The sequence below is a fragment of the Lissotriton helveticus genome, chromosome 8 (assembly GCF_964261635.1).
Source record: "Lissotriton helveticus chromosome 8, aLisHel1.1, whole genome shotgun sequence".
Taxonomy (NCBI): domain Eukaryota; kingdom Metazoa; phylum Chordata; class Amphibia; order Caudata; family Salamandridae; genus Lissotriton; species Lissotriton helveticus.
Genome location: NC_136069.1, coordinates 160252293 through 160279376, shown reverse-complemented (window position 1 = coordinate 160279376; position 27084 = coordinate 160252293).

Here is a 27084-nt window from a genome sequence, read left to right as displayed (position 1 = left end):
AAACTTGCCAAGATACAAGCGAGCTCTGGTCTTAAATGGCCTGATGCTCTGCCATTAGCACTTTTATCAACTAGGATGACTGTGCATTCACGAGTGGGTCTTAGTCCATATGAAATAATTTTTGGTCGCCCGGCAAACATATGGGGAGTGCCGAGGCCGACGAAATTCAGTGAGATTGAACACCCTATACTGCTTGATTACTTGTGTGATTTGACGGCTAAATTGGGTGTCTTACACCAACAGGTTCATGATACACTGCTTCAGGCCTCTGAAGATCCAGGGCATGCAATCGATCCTGGATCGTGGATACTAATCAAGAATTTCCAGCGGACAAAGAACGATCAGCCCCGCTGGATCGGCCCCTACCTGGTGCTTTTGTCCACGAGAACTGCAGTGCGGGTGCAAGGAAAAAAGAACTGGATCCACGGCGTACACTGCAAGAGGGTTCCTTTACCTCTGCCGTACGACCAGTGGGTCCAGGAGGGCATTCCTGATTCTGAGACTGAAACTGTGCCTCGTTTTTTGCCTTTTAGCGATACACGTTTAATGGGGACAAGTTCTGAGCGTGAAAGCGACGATCTTCTGCAAGAAGCTGTGCCACCGTCAGTTCGACTGGACACTACCGAGCCTGAACTCTTATTCTGCGATCACACAGTGCCCGGCAAAGGCCGTTATAATCTGCGACCAAGAGTCATGGGACTAATAAAATAAAAATCCTTTTTTACTATTTTTGAAAGTTCGGCTCTCCCATCTGAGAAACTGTTTTGACGGATTTTTGTTTTTCGAACCGCCATCCGGGTTCAGCTGTAGGGTCGCGGCGTCAAGTCTTTGGAGTGCAAGCCGAAGACACAAGGTCGACGGTTCTGGTTGGTCCTAGAGCGTTCCCTGGACGGACAGACGCATTCCTTAGTACGGAACACCATACCTCCGCGAGCAGCAAGGTTAGAGGATGGAGTTTTTCGAGATAGAGAGACCTGTTGAAGAAATGAATTTTAGAGCCAAAATGTGTCGAATTATGAGCAGAAAATATTTTTTAATATTGTGTGTTTTTATGTTGCTTAGCTTAATGATGTTTTTAATGGGATATGTTATATTCTCTTTTCAAGTGACGTTTGCACCCACTACACAGCCCATACTTTCTTCCACTGTTTCTTCGCATTCTTTTCATCCTCTGCCTGAACATGAGTCCATTAGGAGATTGGAATTCGTTAATAACTCTTTCATTCAGCTTCTGCACCAACACCAGTTAGTAGTAAACACGACTAACTGTTGGGTGTGTGGCCTTATACCTCATACTACTGAAAAAGGTATTCCTTATCTGGTCCTGCCATTCAGTTACAATGGTTCTCTGTGGGCATACAGAACGATGTTTATCTATGCTAGTGAAGTCCACCCCCAACGTTCTGTGAAGGATAATCCAAAGAAAAGTGCTCTAGTTAAGGGAATAGTCGATATGATTAAGGGAGCTAGTTCCTATGAGACTATCCTGAAAGATGAGACACTAGCATATATTGGATGGAATGTGACTGGATATGGAGCAAGTCTGAGCGAGAACCAGCGAGCAAAAAGATCCTCTACGATTTGGATTGTACCCCATCAGGGTCATCTATGTCTGCAAGGTAATGGCAAGAATCCAAGAGCTCAGTTAGGGAAGAGTATCTGCACTGAGACATATGTTTTTGCGTCCCAGACTTCCCCATCGTTCCTAGCAGCTAAGGGTACCTATTTCATCTGTTATGATAGAGCCTACACATGGTTGCCCCCTGATTTCTCGGGCATATGTTTTGTCTCGTTCCTGTTGCCTCCCACCTACACAGCTGTGGCAGATTACCACAAGACAAGGGTAGTTAGAGGTGTCTTCACTAAGGAAGATACTGCAGGACAATAATTAGGAGATTTCTTGAAGGGTTTTCTGCCGTTTCGGGGACCTATGGTTAACAGCAGGAACATACGGCAATTGACGAGGGTGGTTGAGTCCACCGTAGTTGAAACTGCCGGTGCCCTTAGTAACTTGACTGCTGAGCTCCAGTCGGATCGTCTTATGACACTCCAGAACAGAGTTGCCTTAGACGTCATACTTGCAGATTGAGGTGGGGTATGTAAAGTGATCCAATCAAGTTGCTGTGCTTTTATTCCAGATAATGCTCCGACAGTGTACCAGGCCATTTCCAAACTACATAAAATCTCCGAATCTATACATGTGGATAAAGGAGATTGGTCGTTGATGGGATGGTTCTGGGAACTGTTATCCACGTGGGGGTGGAAGATTCTGATGGTCATTGGGATGATCTTAGCCATTCTTTTCCTGTTCTGTCTGTGCGCACAGTGTGCTCCTGCTATATGTGGCCTCTGTGCTACATCGTGTGTAAGGAGACCTGTACCAAGGGACGTGCTAAGTAATAGGATGATGCTACAGCAACATCTTGATGACCTGATGAGTATAGACCTGGACTCAGACTGACATGGGTTTAGGTTATTGCCTATGTAAGGGCAAAAGGAGGGTCTGAGGTACTGAAATTTTGAACCCGTTTCATCAAAGTCGTCGTATCATGACGATTTTGGTAACATTAGACCGAAAATGGCAAGTGTAAGGTATACGAGCATTTTCGTCATATTCGAGTGACGAGATCACCATGAAATCAGGGATTCCGTTCTGAACCCTCGGGTTCCATTTTGTATACGGCAGCCATTTTGTGGTTGCCCTCACATAGGCCGATGACAGTGGCCAAACGAGTCTCCAAGCACAGGTACACTTTAGCTGACTTCTGAATGACCTGAGCGATCGACCCTCTTGCCTGAAGCCAAAACTTGTTAAGCCCGTTCCTTTCCCAGTAGCTGATCAAGATTACTGAACAAGACACAAGACACCTCTAAGCTTTTATTGCGCATCACTATGTCTAATCTTGCTCACACCTGTCCCTGCTCCTTTCTTTATGGGCCGTTTACGATGGGGATGTGCCCGTTTTTACGGTGGGTTCGATCGACCGATCTGATGAAGAACGAAATTGCCCCTCTTATTATTGACCCCCTTCTCGAAATTTGGAACTCTTCCTTACGTTCAGGTATGGTCCCTTCTGCCTGGAAACACGCCATGCTTATACCAATTTAAAAAAAAGCTGGTATTGACCCTGCCTGCCTTAGCAACTACAGGCCAATTTCACTCCTACCCAAGCCCGCTAAGGTTCTTGAAAAAGTAGTCCAGGAGCAACTATCCCATTACCTCGAATCCAACTTCTTGTTTCATGATAGTCAATCTGGATTCAGACCTGACTTTAGTACAGAGTCAGCTCTTCTTGAGGTCTCGGAGTCAATTCGAGAATGCACGGATAGGGGAGAGGAGGCCATGCTGGTTCTCCTCGACCTATCCGCTGCATTCGACATCATCTCCCACGACACTCTTCTATCCCGCTTACAAGAGGTCGGAATAAGCGGAATTCCCCTCACCTGGATTAAATCCTTCCTCACCAACAGATTCCAACAGGTGATGCTGGGCTCCTTCCTCTCCGCCAAGAAACCTCTGATCTGGGGCGTGCCGCAAGGTTCTGCTCTCAGCGCACTCTTATTCAACGTCTATTTAAAACCCCTGGCCAAAGTAATTGAACTTTGGGGCGTCAAAGCAACCTTCTACGCCGACGACACCCAATTGGTGTTCTCCTTCAAAGACCACTCCGAAAAATCTTTTCACAAATTTGGCCAATGCATGATGAACATCGCCTCCTGGATGTCAGCTAACAATTTAAAATTGAATACGGACAAGACCGAGGTCCTATTCTTTAATCAAAAATCACCAATCTCCTCCACCCTCTGGTGGCCAACTGAATTGGACCCTCCCCCTGAACCTGTTCATACAGCCCGTAACCTTGGCGTCCAATTCGACACTGCTCTCTCCAGTAAGACACAAATTAATAAAGTTACTTCAGCGTGCTTTGGCAAATTACGCATGATAAAAAAAATTATTCCTTACCTACCATCCGACTCCCGAAAAACAGTTGTCCACTCTCTCATCCCAGCGCACTTGGATTACGCAAATAGCCTATACGCAGGTGCCCCGGCTTATCTCATTAACCAACTTCAGAGAGTACAGAACGCAGCGGCCAGGTTGATTTGCAACATCCCATTTCGCCACTCTATCACCCCACATCTGATCAAGCATCACTGGCTCCCAGTAAGACGCCGCATCCAATTCAAAGCCCTCATCCTGGCCTTCAGAGCAATGAATGATCGAGGTCCTCTTTACCTGCGCCACAGAATCAAACACTCACAAGCCTCCCGGAACCTCAGATCCAACCACCTCCGCCTTATGACTTGCCCCCGCTTTCGCCTGGCCCGTACGGGTGGAAGAGGCTTTGCAGTGACCACCTCCAAACTATGGAATCAACTGCCCATTGAATTAAGATTCTTGACATCGGAACCTCTCTTCCGGAAAAAACTCAAGACCTGGCTCTTCTCCCTTATCTAAAAAATTCTCCAATCGCAGCATTCTCCCCCACCCCCTTGTAGAGGGTATATCTTCAGCGCCGGGACACCTCCGTTGGAGGTAGCTGTGCGCTATACAAACTACTAAATAAATAAATAAATAAATAAATTGTGGGCTGGACAAACTGAAAAATGGACTTGTCATCATGATCCTGCTTTTTCTTTTCGTCAAAACATGTGAATGGTCAATTGTAAATAAGGAATGTTTGCCTGAAGCATAGTATTTGGTATAAAAAGGGATGACTAGCTTTGTAAAGTTGAGCAGTCTCCTGAGAACATACACCGTGTTGTACTTCTAGGATATCTGTTACTGGCTGCAGCTAATAAAATTGATCTTTGACGTCACCGAGGAGTATCCCGTGTCTCTGTACTCTAAGACAGGTGGACCCGGAGACTAGGGCGTTATCCCTGGCGCCGCTGGGTCTTAAATAACCCGGTTCTTCAAAAATCCATCAATGCCAATAGAGGGGAGTTTACCCTTCTGCGAATGAGCCATGTCTCCTACGCACAGGGCAATAAAATAGGCTCCCATCTCACACAACAACTATGGGAAAAGAGGGAAAAAGAATACATAGGGGGAACAGTGGACTCCAAGGGAATCCTAATGGATGCCGAAACGGACAATGGAAAACATTTTGGGGACCTCTACAAAGAGCTGGACACTAGAGAGTATCTTGATGAAGCGGCACAGCACCGCTACCTACAATCGCTTAAGCATCCACAGGTTCCTCAGGATCTTAATGGAAATCTTAATGCCCCCATGACAGAGGAGGAGGTGGGAAGGGCGATTGCGGCACCTAAAGCTAATAAATATCCGGGTTCAGACGGTCTAACGGCCAACTTTTACAAAACGTTTGCACCAGACATCACCTCACAACTTACAAAAATATTCAATGCAATGGCAGAAGGCTCAGTTACCTCGCAGTCTATGGCGGAAACCGTAATTTTGGTCATCCACAAACCTGGGAAAAATCCACAAAAATGCTCTTCATATAGACCCATAGCGCTCTTAAATCTGGATGCCAAATTTTAGTCTTCGGTTTTGGTGATGTGACTGGAGGACCTGTTGCCACGCTTAGTCCACCCTGATCAATCCGGATTTATAAAGGGCAGACAGACTCACAACAACATCCATAGAACCCTGCATTTGATCGAGAAAGCTTCCAAATTTAGGATACCGGTGGTTGTGGTGGGCCTGGATGCGGAGAAGGCTTTTGACAGGGTGGACTGGGCATTTCTTATTCTCACTTTAGAACACTTTGGGGTCCACAAGCCATTCATAGATAAGGTTAGGGCTAACTGCGCACTTCACCGCTCCAGAGTTCAGGGCAATGGGATTAGCTCGTCTCTTTTCTCCCTAGAGATGGGGACAAGACAGGGTTGCCCGCTCTCACCTCTACTTTTAGCTCCGAGCATGGAGTCTCTGGTGCTCCGAGTCAGGGCAGCAGAAGATATCCGGGGTATTGGCTTTGAAGGCGAGGAGCATAAGATATCACTTGTCGCTGATGATGTGTTGTTATCCCTCACTTCACCTGCCCAGTGATAGTGCAGCACTACAAAGGGAACTGCGGGAATTCGAGGCGGTATCAGGTTTTAAAATATACTTGTCAAAGTAATTTATTCTGAATCTCGCACTCTCGGAAGGCGAAACTACCAGGCTTAGGGAGCTCACCTTGCTGCAATGGGACAAGCATTCATTGAACTACCTGGGCATCCATTTAACTCCAAGACATGAGGCTTATTTAAAGCTAATTATCTCCCACTATTGCTTCAAATCCAACAGGACCTCAAGCGTTGGAAGCCTCTCTTTATGTCATGGTAGGGGTGCATCCATGCTGTAAAAATGACTGTACTTCCCAAACTGTTATATCTGTTCCAGCCCCTTCCAATAGATCTAGAGAGGGGATTCTTAACTAGATTACGCACTCTCACTATTTGTTTTATCTGGCAAAATGGCAGAGCTTGGCTTCCCTTCCACACTCTGCGTTGTTCCAGAAGAGAGGGAGGAGTGGCACTCCCAGACTTTGAACTATATTTTAAAGCCGCTCAGTTAAGAATTCTGACAGAATGGTCTAAAAGAGAATCCGAAAAACATTGGTTACACATGGATACGTCAATAGTGGGAAGGACGATTTGGGATGTGATATGGAAGTCCAAGAAAGACAGACCGCTGAACACATATCTTAGCACCCCCACATGCACTACACTCAAGGTTTGGGATGAGGTTTCCAGGGGGTCGAGATTGGCCCTCTTTCCCCTCACCATACACCCAATACATTTTAACCCGGCATTCCCCCGGTGCTCCACGAGAGTCCATTTGACGCATGGAAGGAAGGTGGTTGCCTGATGCTCTCCGACCTATTCCTTAACTATAATATTCTAACATTTGATAGCTGTCAGAGGGATTTCAATGTGCCACCAAGTGAACACTTCCATTACCTTCAACTTAAACATTGGGCACTACAACCACAGGTCCAGGAGGCTGCCACGTGAGAGAAGACAGTGATAGAGAAATGTGTTCAGAGGGTGGGCTCAATGAGGGAAGTGATTTCCTTTTCATACAATCTTCTTCTCACTACTACACATGCACCGAGACCCCAATACATGCAAGCATGGGACCAGTGGGCTGGGAGAGGGATCTCAGAAGCAGAGTGGAAGCAATTGTGGAGGGGCATGGCTAAGAATAACAACTCATTAGATCTAAGGGAGGCACACTGTAAGGTTTTCTTCGATTGGTACTTGTATCCGACCAAACTTAAAAAGATCTTCCCAGAGACATCAGACTTGTGTTGGTGGGGTTGCGGCCTCCTAGGCGCCGGTGCTTTGTCAGTGGCATTCCCACCTTTGGAAGATTCTGACCATGGACAGGATGGCAGATGTTTTTAGGGATGACTATAAAAATTTCGAATATAAATGGGCTCCGCTTGTCAGCTAACTGACAAAAGGCCTTACCTTGGCGGTCTGCCCACCTACACTACAAGATATGCACCTGTTTCAGTTTTAGTTGAGAAATGAGGGAATACCTCACAGGACCAGCTAATCACCGGTAAAACGCAAAATGATAATGGACACATATATCTGACCTAGAGACCAACACTCGCAAACTCTATTATCCGTCCTCTACTTGTTTTTTCAGTTAGGGGACATATTGTTAGGGACTGTTTGATAAAGTTATCTTGTAAATGAGGATGAACAGGCATATATAAAAGGTGTTGTTTGGATCCCCTCACTGCTAAAAACCGTAACTTCATTAGATGGTCATTTAAGCAGGGGATTTGATAATTTATTTTTTCTTCTTGTCAATGCGAATGCAGCCATCATGTATTTGGTTAAAATGTTCAACAAAAAGAACTTTGAAAAAAAAAGAAAGTCGCCCACATTTGTAAATCAGGCCAGTTTTGAACTTGTTAAGACAAGGTGTGTGTGTGGTTTGCCAGATGTGGTAGGCTGAATGCATTTGTGTTTGCTGCAGGCAATGTTTGTGGCAACATCAGAGAACTGTACAGAAGAAACCTGCTCACCAGACCATAAATCAGGCCCACAAGCAGACAAAAACAGCCAACACACTGGCCTGTTAAACCAGCCCTTCGGGAACTGTCAGGTGCCCCTAGAGGCCAGTCCGACCCTGAAGCTTTCCATTGCATGATGCGTCTGAGGTGCAAAATATCTTCAAAATTGTCTCAAATTCTTTAAAAATAGCTATATAGCCACACCTAAGTTTATGTGTTAAAGTTTTTTAAGTTGACCAAAGTACAATATTAAACGTGAATTTCAGCTTGATGGGTAATTGTTATCAAAAAGCATTGAACTTGTACACACACAACTGAAATGAGTATTGATACAACTTGACCTCACATTTAATCTTCTCAGCGTGTGCCAGACTGTTCTGTGAATCTAGGAATATCAGCTTCGCTGAGTCCCATGGCTCAGATGCTGGCTGATGAAATGACTTACACCTTCAAAAGACTTTGCTGCACAAATCCATGAGCAGCTAAAACTGAGGTCACCTTGATGAGTTCTCAGGTCGGAACACAATTCTTCGATTTCAGTTCTTACACAAAGTAAGCTCAGTGAGCTATGCACCAACTGCAAACAGCTGCATCTTACATGGAATCGTAAGCCTGGATCCTTGCAGGCTTTTACTCAATCCTTCAAGGCTTAATAAATGAGCTCTTTTAGATAGGAATAAACACCACTATGTGACGAAATAGTCACTTTATGCTACATAAACGGTTATTATTGGTGAAAATACCACAGACATGTTTCTACTGGTGCCACCGGGTGAGGTTCCTTGCCCAGCCCTCCTCTGCCATTTGTGATGGTTCCTTCTGCCAGGACTAATCTATGCGCAGAGAGGAATGTGGTATCTGTATCTGCTGCCATGGCTTTGAGGACAGGCCTACCCCTTTGAGTAGCTGGTCCTTGTTTACTTTTCCGGCAGTGGGGTAGGTATTGGTGGTCTGGTGGCTCAGGTCCAGAGATTGCTACGGTCTATAGAATCGAATGCCGTTTTAAGATCGACAAAGACAACATATAAGTGACCCCTCCTGATTGTCACTTCTTTCCATATGAGCAGGAGAAATCTAAATATCTGGTCTAAAGTGCTCGTGGAAGCCCTGAATCCTGCCTGTAGGTTGGATAATATGTCATTTTCCTCCATCCAGCTTTGTAGCCAAGTTAAAATAATTTTACTAAACAGTTTTTGAGAAACATCTATAAGGCTAATTGGCCTGTAGTTCGCTGGTTCCCCCTTGTCTCCTTTTTTGAAGATGGGGATTATTTCCACAACTTTCTAGGTTGCAGGAATATCCCCTCCTTGTAAGATAGCATTAAAAACAGTTTGTAACAGAGGTCCCCATATGGTAGGCTCTACTTTGAACAAATCTCCCGGAAGTCTATCCAGACCGGGAGCTTTCCCATGCTGGAAAGAGCTAATAGCTGAGGCAGTTTCCTCTACTGAAAACCTAATTTCATCTGCCTGCACTGATTCTGTACTGTCAGTGACTGCAGCCGCCTGCAAGGAGATGTCTAGGGGGTTCATTTGACCTCCTTTAACCCCTTCAATGCTCATGACGGAACGGTTCCGTCCTGAGCATCGGATGCGCTGTGCTCATGAAGGAACCGTTCCATCATGATCACACGCAAATGGAATGTTCAGCACCGGGGGAGAATCAGTGCCGCAGGCAAGGTGTTAACCCCTCCAGATGGATGCTGTCAGGAGGCACACTGTCAGTTCAAATTTATAAGCAACAGTCCATTGGGGCTGCCTTCAATGGGTTTGAGCTCTGGGGCTGTAAGGATGCAGCAACCCTTGCTACAGGGGAAAACCGATTTCTGTTCCAGCTGACAGACCTCCTTGTTAGCACCCCCTTGCTTCCACTCAGGCTTGACATGGGTATTCGGCTAATCTCAGAAGGAATAGGGTTGAGACCAATCCTCGACTGGAGGAGGCTCTGGACTACCCTTGAACTTACAACATACCGCCAGGGGTTGGAAGAAATTTTGGGTCTGCCAGGCTCTGGCAAAATTCTAGTGGATAAAGAATAAAGTACAACAGAGAGACTCTTGGAAAGTAAAGTAATAGGATTTTGTGGAATGACCCAATGACACCTGTATCCATTAGTAAGAACACCATCCAAGCCAATTATGGGCAGCAAATAACAAATCTAATGCAGTCACAATCCTCTTTGGGGCCCCTGTCCGACGCTTTCCTTTTGGGGAAGGACAAATTTAAGGTGCAGCGGGTCCTTGATGAGATTGAACCTGCGGCAGGTAGGAAACTCTACCTCCAGTATTCTTATGGCACCCTTCCCCTGCTTTCCTTTATCTCAGGTTGGGGTCAGCCACATGAGCGGGACATGTGGGCATGCCCCTCCTGTGGTGACAACAAGGAAACTGTGGAGCATGAATTGTTCTTCTATCCCACTTAGGTGAAGGGGACGAAAAAATGGATACTCCCAGTATGCTGGATTTTAGGGGTAAGGAAACATGTTGAGGCCCTTTGTATTCTGAGATACAACACGAGACAAAGCGTTGTTCTCGCTGTCTCCGGACACCTCCTGAAGATGGAGAGGACCAGGCGCAAGAGCTCCAAACTTAGAACCTGATACCACAAAAGCACAGGGTGATCCTAGTGCCTTTGTTCCCCCTCATACACTAGCACTTTGGGATGTTGTGGTCCAAGTATGTATCTGCTTATCATAAAAGTACAAGGTGCCCCTTCTAACTTTGTTCTCCATCATGCACCAGCACTTTGAGAATTTATGGTCCAAGTTTGTATTTGCTTATTTTTGTGACCCAATTTATTGAGATGAGCTGCACCTGCTTGACTTGGGGTAACTCATATTATCTACTATCAACTCGCTTCCTCTTTCTCTACTCAGTTTGTTCTTTAAGTTTCTCTAGTCTGAGAAAGAAAGGTCTTCATACAGGAAACTTGGGAGAGTGTATTACATCCTGGACATCTTACAGACCTTTTCCTAAATTCTTAAAGTTTCTGTCTCTAAGTAGGTATCTGTCACCTCCTCTTTTGCCACACATGCATGGATTCCTATGAAGTATCTCCAAGAGTAACGACAGTAAAAACATTATGCATTTATGCAAAGCAAACAGCAGAGTTTGAACTCCTTTTGTAAATGGGTGCAGTAAATTTGAGTTTATTTCTGTCCCTGCTTTGTTCGAAGGGAGGATCATTTGCTGTTAGTCATAGCCACCTAGTGAGCTACACAAGTCGGCACAGGCAGGATACATTGTGAGCTGTGCTTCACCAGCCAAGACAGAGGCTTTCCCTTGAGCTGACTCACTGTCTGCTCTTTAGCCTGACTGCAGCAGGTGCGTGCCAAATCGGTGCAGAGAGCCACACTCTGGGTGACTGCAGCGAGTGCGTGTAAAATAGGTGCAGAGAGCCACACTCTGGGTGACTGCAGCGAGTGCATGTAAAATAGGTGCAGGGAGCCACACTCTGGGTGACTGCAGCGAGTGCGTGTCAAATAGGTGCAGAGAGCCACACTCTGGGTGACTGCAGCGAGGGCGTGTCAAATAAGTGCAGGGAGCCACACTCTCGGTGACGGCAGTGAGTGTGTGTCAAATAGGTGCAGAGAGCCACACTCTGAATGGCTGCAGCGAGTGTGTGTCAAATCAGTGCAGAGAGCCACACTCTCGGTGACAGCAGCAAGTGTGTGTCAAACAGGTGCAGAGAGACACACTCTGAGTGGCTGCAGCGAGTGTGTGTCAAATCAGTGCAGAGAGACACACTCTGGGTGATTGCAGTGAGTGCGTGTGAAATCAGTGCAGAGAACTACACTCTGGGTGACTGCAGCAAGTGTGTGTCAAATCAGTGCAGAGAGCCACACTCTGAGTGGCTGCAGCGAGTGCATGTCAAATAGGTGCAGAGAGCCACACTCTGAGTGGCTGCAGCGAGTGCATGTCAAATCAGTGCAGAGAGCCACACTCGGGGTGACTGCAGCGAGTGTGTGTCAAATCAGTGCAGAGAGCCACACTCTGAGTGGCTGCAGCGAGTGCGTGTCAAATCAGTGCAGAGAGTCACAATCTGGGTGGCTGCAGCGAGTGCATGTTAAATCAGTGCAGAGAACCACACTCTGGGTGACTGCAGCGAGTGTGTGTCAAATCAGTGCAGAGAGCAACGCTGAGTGGCTGCAGCGAATGCGTGTCGAATCAGTGCAGAGAGCCACACTCTGAGTGGCTGCAGCGAGTGCATGTCAAATCAGTGCAGAGAGCCACACTCTCAGTGGCTGCAGCGAGAGTGTGTCAAATCAGTGCAGAGAGCCACACTCTGGGTGACTCCAGCGAGTGCATGTCAAATAGGTGCAGAGAACCACACTCTGGGTGACTGCAGCGAGTGCGTGTCAAATCAGGGCCGAGAGCCACACTTTGGGTGACTGCAGCGAGTGCGTGTCAAATAGGTGCAGAAAGCCACACTCTGGGTGCACATTGAAAGAGGTATACCTGAAAACCACTGCAGACTGAAAGTCTCTAAAGATTGAAATGACGTTGCCTTTAACACCAGGGGCCTTATTATTTATAGAGAATCCTCCGCTAGTCTGTGCTTCGGCTTACCTTTCGGTGGACGCACCAATCATAGACCTGTTCAGTGTGACCTGTCAGTTCCTGCCCTGTCCCTCAGGGCAGCCATAAACTTGCTCCTACTCTGGGAGCAGTGCATCAGTGGCAGCTGAACCAGCTGTTTGAAGTAGCTGGTCTGCCTTTCACAGAACAGGCGCCCATGTGGTCTGCAATATGATGGGGTAAGGAGATCCCCCAATCAGGCGAGGGATCAGTGAATGACTTCACCTGTCTGTAGGGGAATGGCTGAGGACTCTCTTTCCCCACTCCAAGGGTCACCAGCTCGTTTGCCTCTGTTGCCAACTCTTTAATACACGGTTTGTGCGAAAGCAAAGTGTTCCATGAATTGTATGAAGTCCATGCAAAGGAGGAAACATCACCTTGAGATCGCACTCAGGAGCACTGGTGCAATCTGAGTTATGGAAGGGGCAGTTCAAGGGGCTGCATTCCCTTCTGTAATACCAAAGCAAAGGGCGTAATACCCAGAGGTACAAGGCACACACACACATCCGTTACAGCTTCAGGAAACTCAATGTAATACAGCCCCAGAAGCCTCTGTCAATTCTTTTCCACCAGACTTCCTTCTTTATCCAGCTGAATTTATTCTCTAGTGGATCCAAGTATTTGTTCAAGATCAGAATTACAACACTGAATTGCAAGACAGCACTTCCTGCTCTCTACCTCCTCTAAACCATGGTGTCAAATAGGAAAAAACCAAATTGCCATGCTTTACATTTAGATAAGCCCATTGTGAAATGTGCAAAACATATACTAGTGTCTTAAAAAACGAATTCCCAATCTGGGATGGCATGTGACTTTTCACCACCTAGATGTGGGATTTCAAGAACAAGGGGCAGGTGTTGAAAGGCAGGCATGTCACTAGGGGCTTTAGGCCTCCATTGTTAAAAAGTCAAAGCAAATTTTCTTTTGACATGTACAGTCTCGTGCGTAGATCATCTGTGCCAATGCCATGCCAGTAACATAATGTTTAGAGAAACACCAGGAGCATTAAGGTCTTGCCCCAAAGAAGATGGGACAAACCTATAATTATGCACCGTATTAGCAGGGTGTTAAACACTCTTTTTAACAGATTGAGTCCAAATAAGCTTATTTCTATAGCAGTGTGCTTGACTGCAAATTGAATTCATGTAATTCATTGTGAGCTTAGATTAATGTGCACCAATGGTATAAAAATGATTTCTGGGTAGGATGCACATTTTTGTTACAAGAACTATAGATGAGATTGCCAGCATCCCAAGTACCATTCTCTGGGGAAGATATGCCTTCCTCTGAAACCAGTGCTCACTTTGAGCTGTTGGTTATTTTGGGGGAACCAGCGCTTAATGTTCTGCATCAGACATTTACAGAGAGCAAAAGAGAGAGAAAAACAACAGTGGAAAGATGAAAGAAGATTAGGGCTGAGAAACTGTCACAAAAGGTTAAAGTAAGACCTTTAAGAGTAAGATAAATGGACAGGGATGTCTGGTAGTCAAAGTGGTGGGGGTCAACGCTACCCAGCCTTGGTATTCCGTGCACAGACATTTAATTGTATCCGCAGGTGTCGGAGCCGAGCTTTAGGCCACCAGCACTCATTCTATTACAAAGAAAGCGCTGTCTGAAATTAGAGCTCTGGTCTTTGAGGCCTTGAAGTACAACAGTGGAAGGACTCTGCTGGAGGGATGGTGGGCATTCAATAACCATGGAGAGGAATCCTGTGATGAAGTTCTCTTTCTAGACACCCTGGGACATATATTTATCATATGTTTTTTTGTGCATATTTATATAGCACAAACTCAACCCAAAGGTATTGGAGCGCTTTACATGAGCACCAGTTACGTTACACAAGGACGCATTCATTTTTGTTAGGCACAGGGAGATTAAGTGATTTGCCCAGAATCACAGGATGTGGAATCGACCACATCCTCTCCTTCTCTTTCATCGCTTTTGCTCCGCGCAACGGGGTACAAAAGCGACGCAACCCTTAAGTGTGATTTATCAAGCCACCCAAGGCAACGTTGCATGGCCCTGAGTGTCCTGATAATTTCAGAGTAATTCAACGTAGCACAAATCGCAAGAGGTGTTCCATGGGTGGAGCGTGGGTGTTCCCATGAATGCGTTGATTAATGTTAAATGTAGCACGTGCCTGCTCTCCCTATGACCTAGTACAGCGCAGCAAGGTGAATTTGTGCGCTGAGTGACTTTTTAATAAATATGCCCCCTGTCTTTATGCACCCAAGAAAGTGTAGCAGGAACAACAGCATGAGACAATTATTGTCGTACTCCCTAATGTTGGATTAGCCCTGTAAATGTGGGCTTCCACCTGTTGGAAGTCAGAACATTGCTTGGAATTTGAGGAAGGAGGCAGAAGACGCACAAGTACTTTTTAAAATCAACTCTTCTGTTGACCCATGTAAGGAGGACTTGTGAAAGTTCCAGCCTCCTGTCTTGCATCTCTGAGCTTCCAGCTCTCTATTTGCAGAACCGGTTGCACCATCATCCTGATTCTCCTCCAGGACCAGTGACATGTGATTTGCTGGAGCAGCATCCTATGGTTGCCCTGTGTGTGATATGCACCAGTTTATTTGCAGAAGTAGCTGTGGAGGCCCCCGGGCGCAGCAGGATGGAGCTGAGGATCGAATTGTCTACAAGCCCTGACACGCAGCCCAACTAATGAACTTGCAGCCTCATTACCAGGAAGTAGTTAAGTACTCTGCAGCTCCAATTCCCAGTAAAAAGTATTCGCCAACCACAGAAGTAAGTGATTCTGCCCTAGCTCTTCTTGTAGGAGGCCAAGCAAATTCCTGGAATCTCCTTTTGCTCGTTGATGCATGGCTGGTCTCCATAATAATGGATAAATAACATTGTGAAGGTCTGTGTTTTTTAAAGTGATCATTTTCTTAAAAAAATTATAATTTCTAAAACTGTAGCAGATTTCCGTCCTTTTGGTGTCAGTTGTATCATTAAATTGTAATCCAGTTTACTGAATTGGTGTGGGAATTGAAATGCATGTTTCCTAACTTTATTATTGTTGTGCTGCTGCTTAAATTCTCCACATGCGTTTTCTCTGAAGAAAGATATTTGTTTGACCCACAGCTACTGCGGCAAACATAGGTGTAAAACATTTTTTTACTGCTATGTGCTGGGCTGCTTAACTTTGTCTTCCCCATCAGTTAAGAAACAGGTCAACTCATAAAAGTATCATTGGTGGAGAGGCAGAGTCTGACCTGGAGAGGAATAATTGCCACTTTCACAGAAGCTGCCCAGGATCTTGATCCCCAGGAGCTTTTTCGAAAACCAATGGGGGTCTATGGGAGATGAGAGCCCAGTGCTTAATTTGAGCCGGTGGTTTCCGGTGCTGGCACCAGCACTTAATTGACAGCACTGGTACCTATAACAGTCTGCCACATGGTGGTGCTGTTTTCTTAATTCAGAGATGAGCACAGCAACTGTTGTTTAATAATTCCATATACATTAAAAATGACTAATACCTGCTGCCAAAGCCATTCTTTGAACTTTGGGGTCCTGAGATTGTCAGAATTGTCACACTTGTAGGAGTGTGACTTATTGGTTATACTGTTACTGTAATCGACATCGGAAAGGGGCAGTGCATGCGGAAGTGGCCTGCTGATTAGAGCCCTGGAGCTTATGTTTTTTTAACAAATTAAGCACTGGCCCTGATGATCCCCTAAAATACTTTGGTATAAGAGGATGCATTGTAAGCCATGAAGAGGGCAGGACTGAGGTGCAGGGGTTGGAAAGAGACCAGTGCATGTTATCTTCAGCACTTAGAAGAGGTCTGCAGCATTCTGCCCGGCACCAATGGATCCGTGCACCATGTTGGTGCCCTCAAAACGTGGCAGGGTGTGGTTGCTCGACTACATCACTAATGTTGGGGGGAATGATGAAATGTCATCACTGAAAACACTCTGCTCGTGTGGAGTGTCGGCGACAGGACTCCTTCATTCTCTGTTACTTAGCGGAGAACAGCCATAGACATAGGGAGGGGCCTGCTAAAATCAAGAGACTTAAAACGGTGGCCATCTTGGTTGGTGACTGCACTATAGTGAGAACTTAATAGTATGCTTAACCAATATTCTGCATTTCCATTTAAAAGCGCAGCAATCAATCTTTGCGTGGGCTCCGAGTAGCTTCAAGAATCTGAAGTAAGGGAACGCAGAGCAAATTGCTGCACTGCCTTACTCTGCGCAAGGGAGGCGTTTCTTAGGCGTTGCAGTGAGTTTTCCCATGCAACTCACATGATTTTTGCGCATTCTCAGATTTACAAGCACTTGGGAAACTGGCAATGAGCCAAAAAAATATGCCTCCCCAAGAGAGACGTAACGAGGATAAATATCTTTATTTCTCCTCGTTTTTCCTCTTTCTATGTGAGCTGAATTCAGCTGCACACATAGAACAAGGAAAATGCCTCTCAGGATTGGTTTCCTGCACAAAACAACTCTGCCTACAGCACATGCACACTGCATTGTTGCTAGGCTGCCGAAACGGCACCAGCGCAGGGGGAAAGGACAGAAAGGTACCATATTGGATAAATACGGAGCATTCCTGCCCTTTCCCTGTGACACAAGGCAGGACAGAAAGGTGACTTGCTGCATTGCCCTGTGCCAACAATTTCATTAATATGGCCCTGAGTGAGAAGACTTCCAAGACAAAGGGGACTGAAACCCTGCCAAAAGATATCTATGATCTGACACCTTACTCCATCGGAGTCACAGAGGGAGGAGTGAAAGCAGAGAGAAGACGTTAATGAGAAGGGAATTGTGATCCTCTTTCTTCTTTGTCCTTGACACCATGCTAAGTGGCTACTAAGATGCTTAATGTAACTTTAGAATCCTCAGTGGAAGAGAGTAGGGAAATCAAAATCTCAGTTGCTACATACAACAAAACTTTAACCAGACTTTTACAAGAACTAAAATCTATAAGCACCTAACAACATACCATAACAGGTGTATTTGTAAAGCGCACGATTACCCGTAGATGTTTATTGTTAACCAACTCAATGGTAATTTTTAAAGCACAGGGATGTCTTGTATTAACAACAATTCAACACATCAGTGTGCTTTCCCCCGTGCTGGGGCACAGTCGCTGCCATGCTGCAGCGCAGGCATTGCGGAGATGATTGCTTGTGTGCAGGAAGAGAGGCCTTCCTGCACAAAAACAATAATTGATGGCAATTGATGGTGGTGAGTAGGCAGGGGCAGTGTCTACAGCCACTGTGCTCGGCGCTGAGGTGATTTTTAATACGTTTAAACCTGCTGCTGAAAATAGCAATTTGCATTAACCTTTAATGGGATAGCGATTTTAGGCTTTCCATTTTTATCCTCTGTCATTTTAACTTGTTGCTGTTAATTGCATTTTGCACAACCCTTCGATGGGATAGCGATTTTAGGCTTCCCATTATTAATTTTGTGGGCCACGTTAGATTACTGGCTGGCTTACCTGTTGCACCGGACGCCTGGGCTGTTCTCTCCCCTCCTTCCCGCCCTGGTCCGACGCGGTGACTAGCACCGTTGCGCGGAGGGCGAGGAAGGTCGAGACTGCTACTTCCGGTGAGCGGGGGGACCGGTTAGTGGTCTAGTGCTCCTGAGGCACTCGCTTTGGGGCATAAAAGGCGGATGCACTTTCGGCAGCGCAGCGGACGAGCACAGCGGGCGCGACAAAGGCGCGCCGAAGTCGCGCTTAAGTCAAGCCCGTCTGCGCCCGTCCGCGGCCGGTCACGGCCCTGCCCTCTGCCCTTCCTATAGGACACTCACGCTGGAGTAGAGCGGAACTGTTGTCCCTTCGCAATGGGTGTGCTAGCGACTTGTGTCTGTACGGTATGAGTGCGGAGAAGAACTCTGGCTGCCCGCACTGCCAGTTCAGGTTTGACCTGTCTAATAAGACTAATAGGGAGCACTACAAGTTGACCTGTGGCTTGTTGAATGTCCGGTCGCTACGCAAGCACAGACTAGATATCTATGATCTCCTCAAGGAAAAACAATGGGATTTAGTCTTTCTCACGGAGACATGGCTGGACTGTGACTCCTCTCCAGAGGCCCTGGAAGCCATCCCGGAGGGCCATACCCTTGTAAGGCAAGAGCAGGGGTGGAGGAATAGCCATTGTTGCCAGGCTGGGCCTACGCTGCCTTTTGGAACAAACGGCGGTCACAGATAGTGAGGCGGGTGCTTTCTCTATTCAGGTGAATGGAGGGTACACGGTAAAGGGCCTCTTGATATACAGGCCTCCCGGCCCATCATGCAGATTTATAGATAGCCTGGTTGAAAGTGTTACTGAGGCAGCCTTACGCACGGATAAGTTTCTGGTGTTGGGTGACCTTAACCTGCACTTGGATGATCTTGTTGATAAGGTGGCAGTGGACCTATGCAAAGAGCTGAGTGCGCTCCAGCTCGAACTGGTAGGTGAACTCCCTACCCATTAACTGGGCCATTTGTTGGACCCTATTTTTGCCAGCTGGGGACAGGTGGAGGCCCTGACCCCCGTACCTATCCCCTGGTCGGATGACCATCTGGTGCCCTTTTCGATCTCCATCTCGGGGGATAGAGCATCGGAAAAGGTAGCATTGCACCGCCCTAAACGGAGATGGGCTAACTTCTCCCTTGCAAAGTTTAATGAGGCTCTCATGGGGGATGGACCAGGGGGTGAGGATGTGGAAAAAGTTAACAAGAACCTGGACCAGCGCATTTTAGATGCCCTGGAACAAGTAGCCCCACTCGCCCAGATCACAACAGAGGGACGAGCACTGAAAACGGCACCTTGGTTCACTGATGAAGTGCGCATGGCCAAGTGTGCGTGTAAACGTGCTGAAAGGCGATGGAGAGTAGATTTCGCCACCCAAGCCAGAATGGATTATGTCTTAAGTAGGCGCAGCTACCATAGACTAATTAGAAAGGCAAAAAAGGTGTACTACGACACCAGGATAAGAGAAGCTGAAAACTCCTCGAAGGAATTGTTTTTAATATACAAATCCCTTTCGGTGGGGAAGCCTGTAGCAGTCCCAGAGGAATTCTGCACGGTGGACAATTGCAACCGAGTTGCGGAGTTTTTTGCCAACAAGGTAGCAACCATCTATTCGGCCTTTCCCAGCCAGGCTGTCATAGACCCCGAGACTGTAGAGGTTCGCGAGGCAAGTGGAGAACAATGGGTGCTAACGACACTGGTAACCCCGCCTGCGGAAAAACTCATTCAGATTTGTGGGTCAATTAAATCAGGCTCCCCTCGAGATCCTACCACACCCAGACGCCTGATGGGCAGCCTGCATGTCTTAGAGCCATATATCCGTCAGCTCTTGGATAGCTCGTTTGAGACTTGCATGGTCCCGGATGCCTGGAAACGAGCAGTAGTTCTTCCTCTCCAAAAAAAAACCAATATCAGCTATGATAGGTTAGACAATCTTCGCCCCATTTCCCTCTTGCCATACATGGCAAAGATTGCTGAAAAAATTGTAAACCTTCAGCTGATGAGCTTTGTAGAGGAAGCTTCTCTACTCCATGATTCTCAATTTTGCTTCCGCCCACGGCACTCGACGGAGTCAGCATTGCTTATGGCAGTAGAGTCCATACGACAGGGAGTGGATGAGGGCCAAACCATGGCCCTGATCCTCCTGGACCTGAGCGCAGCATTCGACACTGTAGCTAATTCCACCTTGCTACAGTGTCTGAATAATGGAGGAGTGTCAGGAGCTGCGCTTAGATGGATCCGGTCCTTCCTGTCAGGCAGATGTTTCCAAGTCCGCCAGGGAGAGTGCTATTCCAGGGAGATTGGGCTGGGCCAGGGCGTGCCGCAGGGCTCGTCCCTGAGTCCGACCCTGTTTAATCTCTATGTCTCCCCGCTGGCGGCCATTGTTGAAAGCTATGGATTGCGCCTTGTGTCCTATGCCGACGACACGCAGCTGGTAATATCCCTTTCACGTGCACCCGGTCTAGTGGCGGATACATTCAGAGCCTGCATGCAAGAACTGGCAGCCTGGATGTCCGCCAACTGCCTAAAACTCAATGGCAGTAAGACCGAGGTGCTCGTGGTGTGGGGAAGCCCATCTGCGTGGTCGTCGGCTTGGTGGCCATCCTGCCTAGGAGAGGTTCCTGCTCCCCGCCAAGAGGTAAGGAACCTGGGGGTATGGCTGGATGCTGATCTCGCCTTTGGCTCCCAGGTCGGCCGAGTGGTGGGTACATGCTTCGGTGTTCTAAAAACGCTGAGGAAGGTCCTGGATCTCCTGCCTATTACAGCCCGCCGGGCGCTGGTGCACGCATTAGTTACCTCGCGCCTGGATTACAGCAATCTGCTGTACCTGGGGGCCACGGGAAAGGTTACCAACCGCCTCCAGGTGCTGCAGAATGCTGCTGCTCGCCTTATTTTGAGGCTTCCTAGAAGATCTTCCTCCAGGGCAGCGCTCCAGGCTTTGCACTGGCTGCCGGTTAGGAGCAGGGTGGAATTTAAGGCTCTTGCCACATGTCACCGCATTCTGAGAGGCAAAGCCCCTGCCCCGTTACAGAGTCTGGTTACCTGGTATGAGCCTGCAAGGAGGCTGCGGTCCTCCTGCACGGGACTTCTGAAGATCCCCAGAATCAAGGAAGCACGTATGGGGGGCAGATAATTTAGATATCTGGCCGCTAAACGGTGGAATGACCTGCCGCCAGAATTACGTTTGGAGCTTTCAGAATCCCTGTTCAGGCAGAAACTCAAGACTCATCTCTTCAGACGTTAAGTAACTGTGATGGCTGTTTAGACTGTTCTCCTACTCACCATAGCGCGGGGACACGCCCATGGGCGTAAACCAGGCGCTTTACAAAATTCCCATAATAATAATAATAATAATAATTTTCCTCTTTGTATGCTAGCTGCATTCTGCAGCCAGCATACAAAGAGGAAAAAATGAGGAGAAACAAAACTATTTTTCCTCATTGTGCCACTCCTATGCCTCCCTTGGGGAGATGTAGGATTCTTACGCATTCCCAGCTTTGCAAAACTTTGTAACTCTGGGAATGTGTCAGGTTCCAAAGATGTTGCGTGGGAACATCCTCAGCAACACCCACGGAATGCCCCTTTCATGCAGAATAATGTGGGAAAGGGGCCATGAAAAGTCACACAGGGTGACTTTAAATGCCCTTGTAAATATGGACAGGCACACTGCGCCATCGGTGCATCAAAAAAAGTGACACACTGGCAAAGCAATGGCCTTGTAAATGAGGCACCCCGGTTCCTACATTACCAAACCATGACGATGGAAGATTGCTCCAGGCAAGACACTAAACATACCACTGATCTGCCATCTACACTGTGCTCAATTTATGAAGAGCAAACAACCTCAAACCACACTAAACCTACACTGCTCAGAGCCACAAACCACCTGGCACTTCATGTGAACAAACAGGGAAAGAGGTAAACCAAACAATCGGGTCAACTTCCCATCCCAGATTCTAGAGACATAGATAAATAAGGATCCCCCTGTAAAGAAAACATGATTATCTTGACTTCATGAAGGTAACCTGTACCTATAGATCCCCTGTAAAATGTGCAATGAGGTACTTGATTCTTGATGATCCAAAGTCAAATATATCAAACATATTCTTCTTTTCTAGGTGAGTAATTTTCAAACTCAAACTGTATATCAATGGACCCCTGACCAAAACATGATTAATGCTCCAATATCTACGCAGCTTTCCTCATATAGACAAATCTCTTACTAACAACTCTCTACCCCTTGATCAACACCTTAGACATGCGAATCCCGAAACACAAACAGAATGTAGATAATGGTCCTGCATCTATACTACTATATTATTTTTATCCTCCATGCATAACCCAGGGCAAAAACTTTGTGACCAGGAAGGTTTGAAAGACTAAAAATGTATTACTACACTTCTGTGTGTACAATGCCTCACCCCATCCCAATTAAAGACATCCACAGCCTAATCCACAGAAAAGAATTCACTTTGGAAATCACTATTGACATTATAAAGTTACCAAGCCATAAATATTTGAAAATACAATCCCTCAGTCATGTCTGAAGGTCCTGACCAACACAGTCTTACGCCCTGACTTGTTGCTTCTATCGGCCCTCCACCAAATCCTTCCACAGTGGAAACCTCTTCAGTGAAAATACTGCATTTTAACCCCCCACTTTCAATCATGAAGAATACCTACGGATGAAGGCCTCTGGTTCTAGCCTTTCTCAAAGTCAATGCTCTCTCACACTAGGCCAACAAAAATAATGAACTTCCTGGCTTCCAAATTAGTTGGCATTACATTATAAAAGGAAACACATCTCTCCAAAAAGTATGAGAACCTTAAGAGAGACTGAATGGGAAAGGTGGTGAGCAGCAGCTAATTAGCAGATTATCTGCAAATAACCACAGCCATCACCTCTATCTCAAGGAAGTGTAGATTTGCAATTCTCTTTAAGAAATGATTACAGCTCAAAGTCCTTAAAACTTGAACAAATACAGAAGTCTAGTAAATATTTGCAAAAATACTCACCATGTCCAAAACTTTGATTGCGGGATTAATTGAAAGTACATCTCATCTCATAACTCTCCAATTATGGTTGTGTGACACAATATCAGTAACAAAAAAATTGTGGTCCAAATAGATGTTTGTAAAATTATGAACACAAAATATGTATTTAAGATTTAGCTTTATTATAATTTAAAATATAACTTCAAATATTTAAAACAATATATATTATATTTAAACAAAATATACAACATAAGACATAATATATATAGATATAGGAGATGATTTACAATAGATAAAAGTAGACTTACAGGTCTGTTACATGTGAGTTAGCTCTTAAGTTACACTTCAGAAAATGTGTAAATTGCACATTGTTGCTTTCCTGGAGCCACTTTAATATTTAAAAAATAAATTTTAAATATAGTTAAAAATAATAAAAATCATTGACTATCATATATAACGTGTGTAATGCAATAATTTATAAGGACTTTTTTTGTTTAAATTTGCTGTATTGCATAGCTACGATGTGTCAACTCATCCTAGTATATTTTATACCACAATCAATATGTATTTTTAAGGCTGCATGAATGATAAAATCAACATCGTAGTTAAGTTCTTTAAAATACATTTGGCCTATTACTTCATTTACATGTATTAAATATTATTGGTAGTGGGCAAATTCTGCATGTGTGTGTGTAAGTTACACATGCTTGCATAAGTCGCTTATGCACGTGTATGTCACTCTAATATAAGGTATGTAACCACACATATGTTACCCAAACAACCTTTAATGACAAATTTAAGTTGTGTAAAAATGAGGCAAAACAACAGTGTAACCAAAAATGCCTATTGTAACCGAATGGATACACCCACTATTCATAGGTAATGCTGGATGGTATAATGCAAATGATAAAGGTGGTCATATTTTGTGATGTCAGATTTTAGTTAACAACCCTCCTCTTTTAAAGTTAATAAAATTCACAAAAGTTTTTTAATGCTTTTCTCACTGGCAATGTGATCCCTTCAGTGTGGAAAATGTTAGTGTAACTCTGGGTGACTATGTGCGAGGGAATTCTAATCAATTCAAATTTCATAGGGTGCAAAGGAGTAAAAATAGTTTTGTTTGATGGAAAAAGTAGGTGAAAGGAAAAAAGTATTGTTTTTTTTAGAACACATTTCTTTGTAATATAAGGTGTAAGTTAAAAACGCTGTTAAACTTAACTTTAAATTATTGCGAGTTACAGTACTTTTGTAAATCAGCTCCTAATTTGCTAATGTTAAAACAACTATTCTTAAATATGCATCTAAATGTAATATAGTTGCATTAATTAATAAAACAAATCGTAATTACATTATAAATCATGCAATTATTATGCAAATACCATATTTTACATTTATTAATTCCTTTTGAAAATATATGACTTAAACTATTTTTAAAAATGTAGCCCGATTCACAGAACTAACTAAAGACAAAATCCTAAACTTACTACTTTTGGTATTCACAGAAGTTAGGATTTTGTCTTAAGTTTGTCTTAAGACAAATTTAAGACAGACTTAAGACAAACTCAAGACAGACTTAAGACAGACTTAAGACAGACTTAAGTTAGGATTTTGTCTTAAGTTTGACTTAAGTCTGTCTTAAGTCTGTCTTAAGTCTGTCTTAAGTCTGTCTTAAGTTTGTCTTAAGTTTGTCTTGAGACAAACTTAAACAAAATCCTAACTTCTGTGAATACCAAAAGTAGTAAGTTTAGGATTTTGTCTTAGGTTAGTTCTGTGAATTGGCCCCATGAAAAATAGAACCTAGGGGCATATTATCAACAACTAGCAATATTTATCGCTAAATAAGCTTAGCGTCATTTATTTTATCGCAGCGGATCGCCGGATTTTATCACAGATATAACGTGCTATTAGCAATGTTTATCTCCAATGCGATAAAATATCCGGCGATAGAGGCGAAATGCGTGAATATCGCTGGAAATCCAGCGATATTCAGGCATTATCGCTAATAGGGTCTTAACCTGAATATCCACCTCCCATTGGATATACAGGCTAAAAAGTGGTCTGAGCAGGCGTTAGGTTTTGGCGATATTCGTGCTTAGTGCGAATTTTTTCATCGCTACGCCTGCGTTGATAATAGGCGATAGCGATGTTAGCGACTGCTTTCAGTCGCTAACAGGTTGGATACGCCCACTTTGCATGTCATTAGCGATAAATATCGCTGACATGCAAAGTGAGACCCAAACCGCTCGCTATCGCCTACAAGCTGTCGCTAACTGCTGTTAGCGACAGCTTGCTAATAGGGCGATAAAATTATCGCCGCTTTGAGGATGAAAACGGCCGCTAAAGCGGCGATAATCTCATATCGCCCGCCTTGATAATAGGCCCCTAAGTTTTTAAGAACACAACACAGAAAAGTAAATAAAAGAAATACAATTATACAAAAGTGTATACTTTTAAAATAAATAGGCTCAAACTATCTTAAAATCTTAAACATAACACTAAAACTAACACAAATCATAAAAAAATAAAAAATACAACATAAATTAAGTACACTATTCTAACTATAGAGCTACAAACATCAGGGTAACTGCATACACTGTTGGGAGGGTCAGCATTACTATTCCAACTAAGTTCATGGAGAGGTCACTTTTACTCCTCTAACTCAGGGCCTGATTTAGATCTTAGCAGATAGGTTATTACATAACAACAGTGACGGATATCTCATCAGTCGAAATATACATCCCATAGGATATAATGGGATTTATATTTCAGCGAACTGGATATGCTTCACCGATGTGACGGAGTAACCCATCTGCCAAGATCTAAGTCAGGTCCTAAGTCTAACAAATATTTTGGTAAGTGGGAGAGAGCAACATTACATTTGACTTGACTCTCAGGGTAGTGAGGGCAAGGAGTCAGAGGCTCTGAGAGAGGTAGTGTGGGGTGCCTGACCTGAGCAATCATCCATCAGACACAATAACTTCAAGTCCATCCCAGTGGTAGTCTTATAAGAAAGTACTTTTAATCACATAGCAGTACTAAGTGCTAAAAAATCCAACTTATCATACTGACCCTTTGTAATATCATCTTTCGTGGCGCTGCACCCTCATCCTATATTTCACCAATTATGGTGCTTACTCCTTGAACCTGAAACACAGACAATATCACAAATAATGGACAAGATATGAGACCTTTTTTTGTGTTCCTGGCCTCTTTTTTTATGGTCCTTCTACACAGATTGTTTGATATTTTATATGGTTCTATGGTGTGGGTGTTATGCTGGATAGTCCCTCGAACTCACAAGGTTAGCTGAATATATTTTGGATATCTTACGCTTAATTATCTCTCCTCTCCCCCTCAAATATTACACTCAGTTTGAAAGAAACATCAATGTCTTGGCTCTTTTCTTGATCTGCTTGGATGTTTCCATTTCCGAGATGAATAATATAAATCTGGGACATTATGCAAGGATGGTTGTTTAGTTACACTGATGTGATAGAATGCTATGCTTTCGAGACAAATAGTTCTGTGTTGAATATTAGAATAATACAGGGTAAAACAGATCCGGATAAAGAAATCAATAAACAAAAAGTATCACTGATTCTCTGAAATAATGTCACAATATGATCTAAGTAGAAAACAAGTCAGTGGACTTGTGCGTGTCTAGTTGATGTACATCATTTTATTAATTTCCTTCACCTTGTTATGTTATATGTTATGTTATATTTTGTAAAGTGCTCAAATCACCCTGGGGCATCTCGGCGCTACCTAGCAAAATAATATTCCAGAGTAGAATAGGCCAGGTAAGACACATATATCTCTTATTAAAACAGAAAAGCTTTCAGCTCTTTCCTAAAAATACTGTATGTGGGAATTCTGTGCAGAGCAGGGGGGAGCTCATTCCAGTATCTTGGCGCAAGGTACGAGAAGGCTCTACCCCCCATGCGAATTAGGTGGAATCGGGGAATCTGGAGAAGATCTAAAGTACTAGATCTAAGTTTCCTGCAGGGAGAGTATTTTAATAGTTTTTTCAGCAAATAAAGGGGGCCTCTTTCATT